Source organism: Trachypithecus francoisi, unplaced genomic scaffold (assembly GCF_009764315.1).
Source record: "Trachypithecus francoisi isolate TF-2019V2 unplaced genomic scaffold, Tfra_2.0 Lachesis_group20, whole genome shotgun sequence".
Taxonomy (NCBI): Eukaryota; Metazoa; Chordata; class Mammalia; order Primates; family Cercopithecidae; genus Trachypithecus; species Trachypithecus francoisi.
The window spans coordinates 22,272,085-22,280,244 of record NW_022681466.1 but is presented as its reverse complement, the minus strand read 5'-3'; positions in this window follow the sequence as shown (position 1 = coordinate 22,280,244).

Below are 8,160 nucleotides of genomic sequence, written 5' to 3'. Positions count from 1 at the left end.
GGAAGTGAGAGTGAACTAAGGAGGTCAAAGGTTCATTCATGAAGAAGGACAGCCATCCCCCTTCCCACACACCACTCCCCGGCCACCCTCAAGTACCCATAGGTCAGGGAAATGAAGAAACAACAGATTTCACCCTGTCCACAAAGATTATTTGAGCACCTGCCAAACTCCTGGGCAAGAGAAACAAGTTTTTTGCTAGTTTCCTGCTGTGTGACCTTGGGCAAGTTACCTTAACCTTTCTAAGCTGGAGATCATGCCCCACTTAAGCACTCTCATGGAGGAAGAATGGGAATCAGAACTAAATACAGCAGCCTGCGAATGCTCAGGAAGTGTTAGCGAGTCATTTTGAGTATTGCCTGGTGGATTAAACAATGTGGACAGAGGCATGGTCAGCCTAGCTGCAGGTAGGGAATGTATCCGGGGAACCGTGGAGGACTCTGGCTAAAGAGCATCCTCTGTGGACAGGGAGGCAAAGCCCGGAAGCAGGGGATAAGCTGGGCGGGGGCTTTTGGCAGGTTCAGGCTTTAACTGTGAAGACTGGTGGGAACCTGAGCCTACCTTTTTGGATCCTGAGGGGGTGTGGGGGGTGGGAATCTCCGAGGGGAAGGATGGAAGGAAAAGGCTTCTTGCTCTCTCTGAGCTTTGAAAAGCAGCAGCTGCCATCTTTCCTCACTGCTGGGAGAAAATTGGACTGAGAGGTGAGCTTCTACCAGGAGAGCCAGCCAGAGCTCTAGACTTGTTCTCTTCATAGAGGGGGGGATTCTCAGTGGCTTCCTTCCTCCTCCTCCTGCTGGGTTCCCTTTCAGTCTTTCCCGCCAGCACCGGCTCCCTTTTGTAGTCCAGAACAGGAAGGCAGGTCAGCCACTTGTTCTCTGAGGCACTAGCTTTCTCTGAGCCATGTGGGATGACCCCTCTACCCTTTAGATATGAAGGCAAACCAGTGGGGACATCTGTCACCCCACTAATCCCAAGGACTAGGCAGAGTTCCTTTCCCTAACACTCCCCAAGATCTCTTCTGAAGCAAGGGACCAGGCAAAAGATTGGCAGCTAGGCTTGGAGGTGTAGGGTTGTCTCTGGGACCCTCAGTGATCTTGGACTTGGCCACAAACAGGACCCATGAGACCAACTGGCAAGCTCTCCCTCACTGGAAAAGGTAATGGGTCCCAGGACCCTCTAAGCACACACACTCTGGGATGAGTCGTCAGCCCCTGCTGCTGCTTGGATGCTCAGGGCCTAATTGAGTCACCTGGCGGGCTGCAGCCAAATGGTTCTATCCTTGGTTCTAGGTGATTGGTAGCAAAAGTCCAACAGAGATTAGGCCTGGTTTAGGTGCCCTAAAATCCTCCCCCTCCTCCAATCTGGACCTGATCTCACTGCATTCTCCATTTCTAGTTCTGCTGCTCATACCAGGCAGTTCTGAGAGCAGGGATTACCATTCTTGTATTCTAACGTGCCCTGAGGGTCAGTACCTGCTCATTGTATATTTATTCCGCAAATATTTCTTGAACATGTATTATGTGCTGCTGGGTACTGAAAATACAGTGCTGAACATGTCTCTGACAGGTATACATGTCTCTTGCTCTCGTGGAACTTGCAGTATGGTAGAGAAGTCAGAAAAATAAAAAGACGAATAAGTAAAACCACTAGAAATTGTGACAAAGCGCCAGGCGCAGTGGCTCACGCCTGTAATCCCAGCACTTTGGGAGGCTGAGGCAGGCGGATCACCTGAGGTCAGGACTTTGAGACCAGCCTGACCAACATGGTGAAACCCGTCTCTACTAAAAATGCAAAAATTAGCTGGGCGTGATGGTGGGTCCCTATAATCCCAGCTACTTGGGAGGCTGAGGCAGAAGAATTGCTTGAACCCGGGAGGCGGAGGTTGCAGTGAGCTGAGATGACCCCATTGCACTCCAGCCTGGGCAACAAGAGTGAAACTCCGTCTCAAAAAAAAAAAGAAAAGAAAAGAAAAAAAAAGAGATTGTGATAAAGGATAAAAAGAAACACCAAGGGGCAGCGCTAGAGAAGAATGGGAGGGTGGGATCTGCTTCACAGTATTCAGAGAAGGTCTCTTTGATGAGCTCTTATTTATTTTATTTTTTTTAAAAGACAGAGTCTTGCTCTGGCCCCCAGGCTGGAGTGCAGTGGTGCAATTTTGGCTCACTGCAGCTTCGCCTTCCTGGGCTCAGGTGATCCTCCCACCTCAGTCTCCAGGCATGGTGGCTTGCGCCTCAGCTGGGACTACAGGCGCATGCCACACGCCCAGCTAATTTTTGTGTTTTTTGTAGAGACAAGGTTTCACCATGTTGCCCAGGCTGTTCTTGAACTCCTGGGTTCAAACCATCCACCTGCCTTGGCCTCCCAAAGTGCTGTGATTACAGGCACGAGCCACCGCACCTGGCTAAGCTAAATCTTTTTTTTTTTTTTTTTTTTTTTTTTTTTGAGACGGAGTCTCGCTCTGTCGCCCAGGCTGGAGTGCAGTGGCGGATCTCAGCTCACTGCAGCTCCGCCTCCCGGGTTTACGCCATTCTCCTGCCTCAGCCTCCCGAGTAGCTGGACTACAGGCGCCCGCCACTCGCCCGGCTAGGTTTTTGTATTTTTTAGTAGAGACGGGGTTTCACCGTGTTAGCCAGGATGGTCTCGATCTCCTGACCTCGTGATCCGCCCGCCTCGGCCTCCCAAAGTGCTGGGATTACAGGCTTGAGCCACCGCGCCCGGCCAGCTAAATCTTAAAAGAGTAAGAAAGTATATTCTTTGTTGAATGAGTAAATAAATGAGGCAGTGTGACTTAGGACTAACTACTTCACTTTTCTAGGCCTGTTTCCTCATCTGAGAAAGCTGAACATTGGTCTGAATCCCTTTTAAGAGCCCCTGATATTGGCAGGGCTCATCATGGTGGAGACAATAATAGGGGGTATGGTGAAGGGGATTGGAGCCACAGTGGGAAGAGAGTGGGGGAAGTGGTGGACAGTGATCAGGCGTGAGTTGTAAAACATTTATAAATGGTCTTCACAGGCGTGGTAACAGAAGACCCACCTCCAATTGTTACGGTAGGAGAGACAGTGCAAAGGCAGGTCCCCAGAGCTGGCCCTGCCAGTGTTTCCTCCTTGGAAACCACCAGGGAGAGACTCTCCCACTCCCATGACTCTTGTTCTGGAGAAAGACTTTGTCTTTCCTGTCCCATTATTGCCTGAAAAGAGTAGGAGGAGGTGACATTAGCAGCCAGTTAAAGAGGCTGAATCAAAATAAAACCCAGATGACTCAAATGGAACCCTGGCGGGCAGGAAAATTGATTAGCCCCATGTGACAATGCAGGATCTGGGTGCCACCTTCGCCCTCCAGTTCCAGACCCTAGAAAATGGGCCATTGACCATGCAAGCATCCTAGGACTCCAACTGTAGCTGCAGGTGTTCCATCAGATTGGAGGGTAGGGCAATGGTAGAAAGACATTCCTTCACCATGTCCCCAAATTCCTGTGGAGGTAATGCAGAGCCTCTAATTGAATTAGTAGGGTTTGGGAGGGAATAGAGTGTTTTGTTTTTGTTTTCTTTTTATTTGAGATGGAGTTTCGCTCTTGTTGCCCAGGCATAACCTCTGCCTCCCGGGTCCAAGCGACTCTCTTGCCTCAGCCTCCCGAGTAGCTGGGATTACAGGCATGTGCTACCACGCCTGGCTAATTTTGTATTTTTTGTAGAGACGGGGTTTCTCCATGTTGGTCAGGCTGGTCTCGAACTCCCAACCTCAGGTGATCTGCCCGCCTCGGCCTCCCAAAGTGCTTGGATTACAGGCATGAGCCACCACGCCCAGATTTTTTAAAAAATAATTCCATATTACTTCATTTTTATCCACAGCCATGTTCTTTTCTGCTATCTCCCAAACAATTTTTAAAAAGTTACATTGAATTATTGAATATTGACTATTTCTTATCCATCAGAATGTGAGCTCCACAGGAAGATTTTGTTTGCTTAGTTCACTGCTATATCCCCAATGTCTCCTGGCACGAAAACAGTTGTTTGGTAAGTGCAGTAGCGCAATCACATCTCACTGCAGACTTGATCACTTGGGCCCAAGTGATCCTCCTGCCTCACCCTCCCACCACACCTGGGTAATGTGTTTTTTTGTTTTCACTTTTGTTTTGAGACAGAGTTTCGCTCTCGTCGCCCAGGCTGGAGTACAATGGCGCGACCTCAGCTCACCACAACCTCCACCTCCCAGGTTCAAGTGATTCTCCTGCCTTGGCCTGCTGAGTAGCTGGGATTATAGGCATGCGCCATCACGCCCGGCTAATTTTGTATTTTTAGTAGAGAGGGGTTTCACCATGTTGGTCAGGCTTGTCTCAAACTCCTGACCTCAGGTGATCCACCTGCCTTGGCCTCCCAAAGCGCTGGGATTACAGGTGTGAGTCACCGCGCCGGGCCTTTTTCTTTGAGACAGAGTCTCACTTTGTTGCCCAGGCTGGAGTGCAGTGGCACAATCCTGACTCACTGCAACCTCCGCCTCCCGGGTTCAAGTGATTTTTCTGCCTCAGCCTCCTGAGTAGCTGGGACTACAGGCATACACCACCATGTCCAGCTAATTTTTGTATTATTAGTAGAGGCAGGGTTTCACCATGTTAACCAGGCTGGTCTCAAACTCCTGATCTCAGGTGATCCGCCCGCCTCGGCCTCCCAAAGTGCTGGGATTACAGGCGTGAGCCACCACACCCGGCCTAATGTTTTTTATTATTTGTAGAGACAAAGTCTCCCTGTGTTGTCCAGGTTGATCTCCAACTCCTAGGCTCAAGCGATCCTCCAACCTCGGCCTCCCAAAGTGCTGAGATTACAAGCATACACGGTGCCTGGCCAGTAGTCGTTAACTGGTTAATCAATGTGAGTTCAAGGTCCTGTGCTAAAAACTTTATATGTATTATCTTTCATTGGGATCCCTGTTTTACAGGAGGAAATCGAGAATCAGAAGAGGTGGAGAATTTGCCCAAGGTCATACTCAAGACTGAAATATTTTGAAGGGCAATGCCCAGAACATAGCAGGCATTGCTCATTGCTATCACAGAGCCATTTGTGAACTCTTTCCTTTGGAAATGGTGACAGGCTGCCCCTCTGTATCCAGAGCTAACGCTATATGCCAAAGCTGAGATGTACTTTCCTTTCAGACAAAAAGGTACATTTCACACTGAGGACAGCTCAGCTTGGTAACCTGTGGCCAAGGAGCACCTGGGAGAGGGAACAGCTCAGGCTTTGAAGGCCTCCTGCCTGTGCTGTGCATGGGATCAGCTGACGGAGCTGGGGTAATTCAGATGTGGAGCTTACTCAGCAGCCTAATGGCCTTTTTGGCCACAGAGCACCAACAACCACCCCTCCCCCAGCCCTGGTTCCCAAAAGCTTCCAGCTTAGAGAAAACGGAGCAGAAGTGCAGGGAGATGGTTTGGTTCAAACTCCAATCAGGAGGGAAGCTGATCACACACATATTCAAACTCCAATTAGGAGAGAAGCTGATCTCACACTCATATACACTCAATTAAGTCTGGCAGTTGCCAAAGGTTAATAATGGAACTTATTGTAGTTAAGACAAAATGGCTTTGCTATTGAATTCCAAAATCTCTTCAACCAGGGTTCTCTCTGATTAATAACTGTAAGCTCATTTACAACACTGGCACACAACGTAGGCTAGAGGTATAAATCTGGAAGGTCAGCACTGCTTGCTAGCCTGCATGACTTTGGGCAAGGTTCTTAGCCTGTTCCCATTTCCTCCTGTAAAATGGGACTAAAATGGTGCCTTCCTTACAGTGTTGATAAAGTTTATTACTCTATGAAAGATAATTATAGGCCTAGCATCTTGTAAGTACCTAAAAAGAACATCATGTAAATAACGACTGACTATTCACTAATCCTGTTCCCATTCCATCAGTTAATCCAAGGTTGAGAAGTCAGCCTGAAGTCATCCAACAGATAAGACCTAGAAGTCTTCTGTGGCCCTGCCATTCCGAGGTTTCTGGATGCTCTGCCCTTCAAAGGCTAAGTGATGCCATCACAGAAACTCTGTGAACTCTATGTCATTAGTTCAACAAATATTTGTCAAAAGTCTACTATATGTCAGGCGCTCTCTCAGCTGAGCATACTAAAAGACAGCCAAGGTCACTGCATTAGGTAACTTATGTTATAGTGGGAGAAACTGGCAACAAATAACGAAATTAAAATATATTTTTAGGTAGTGTTGGGAAGGGAATGGATGGCATATCCTAAGTATGTGCAATATGGACCTTTGTTTTTTATCACTAAGAGGCTCACAGCATCTGTCCAGGGCAAATGTGTAAAGCCTTGATTTGACAGACCTGGCTCTGAATTCTGGCTCTAAGTGACCTTGGTCTGATGAGTCAATCTTTCTGCCCTTCCTTCATCATCAGTAAAACAGGAATACTAAGGTTGTTGTACAAATTAAAACATAAAACCTCAGTGTTTACCATTTTTCACTTTAGGTGGGCCAAGCTGGGACCTTGGAGGCCAGGTGGAACTGCAGGCTTGCACTGTATGTTTCTGAATGTTTGTTTTGGGACCAGGTATATGGTAATGGGGTTTCTTGTGGGAGCAGTTGCTCCTTCTCTGCCATTTGATGAACTAATTGCATTCTTTTCTCAAATCTCACCTTCAGTGGAGAAATGTTCTCAGTGAATCATTGCTGTTCAGGACTTAATGCAGTCTGGTAAGAAAAGTTACTCTCTATAACTCAGTAACCTCCAAATTGGATTTAGAAATACTAGAACTTCTGGCCGGGCGCGGTGGCTCAAGCCTGTAATCCCAGCACTTTGGGAGGCCGAGACGGGCGGATCACGAGGTCAGGAGATCGAGACCATCCTGGCTAACATGGTGAAACCCCGTCTCTACTAAAAATACAAAAAACTAGCCGGGCGATGTGGCGGGCGCCTGTAGTCCCAGCTACTCGGGAGGCTGAGGCAGGAGAATGGCATAAACCCGGGAGGCGGAGCTTGCAGTGAGCTGATATCCGGCCACTGCACTCCAGCCTGGGCGGCAGAGCGAGACTCCGTCTCCAAAAAAAAAAAAGAAAAAAAGAAATACTAGAACTTCTATTTATCATATAATTGCTTTTTACTTTCTATTTTTGTGTCTTATGATTACGCAATATGTGGTTATAGTAGTCCAAGTATATAATTTATAAACACATGGGATATGTTATGATCAAAAGTTTACTAACAGGTGTACAATCAGAAAAGGAGAAAGGCCACATGGAGTCTACAGCCCTCATTTTGCTTAACTAAGAAAGGGTTCTTTCCATGAACTAGCCTGCAGGCACCACTACGCTAATAAGCAGCAGGGTTAAGGAAAGGGCCCAGTCTCCTAAATCTCAAATTAGTGTTCTTTCCACGTTTCTTGGTGGGGGGCGGGGGGAAGGCAATGCAAGTAGAAATGAAATACGTGATGAAAACTAAGTGAAAGGCCAACTTTTGGATGATCCATTAGACGACACATCATTAGCTTGAGAAACAGGCACAAAACAGAAGACAATCTCTGCTCCTGCTTCAAACTCTCCAAACACAAAACCTCCTCCATGCATACTTTTTCCTTACCTCATTTGTAGGACACAGTTTCATCTATATCACATTACACTATGTAGAGTCCATTTCAAGATGTGTGTCCCTCCTTTCCCCCACACACATACACACACCTCTCACCACACATTCCGACTTCTTTCAAACCATTTCACCTCCATGGAGGTGACACCATTTGGGACAAAAAAAAAAAAAAAGCAGCAAGATGTTGAAAATAAAAATAAAGCGGACTTTATTTAGAAGATAAAGATGGTGGTTATCGGTTTTGGTTAATCTAGTTGGGCTCGTGTTTTACAGGTCTTAAATGCCATCACAGACTGGCATGCCAAGGGCATTCTGAATGCCAATTACAGATTGAAGTTGTTTCAAAAACAAAGATGCTATCAAAAGCTGACGGAGTTTGGATTTTTCTTAAAGTCGGACTAACACACTTCATAAATAGTAAGAGTAAATAGATTGCTTGGTTCTGAAAGTTAAAACACTACGCTGAGCAATTCCCCTTTCTCCACAAGTCCCTAAGGCAATATTACAGTTGCCTCTGACAGCAAGAAGTCCAACGTTTCAACAGAGGGGGGCTGAGAAGAACTGGGAAAAATGAAAAG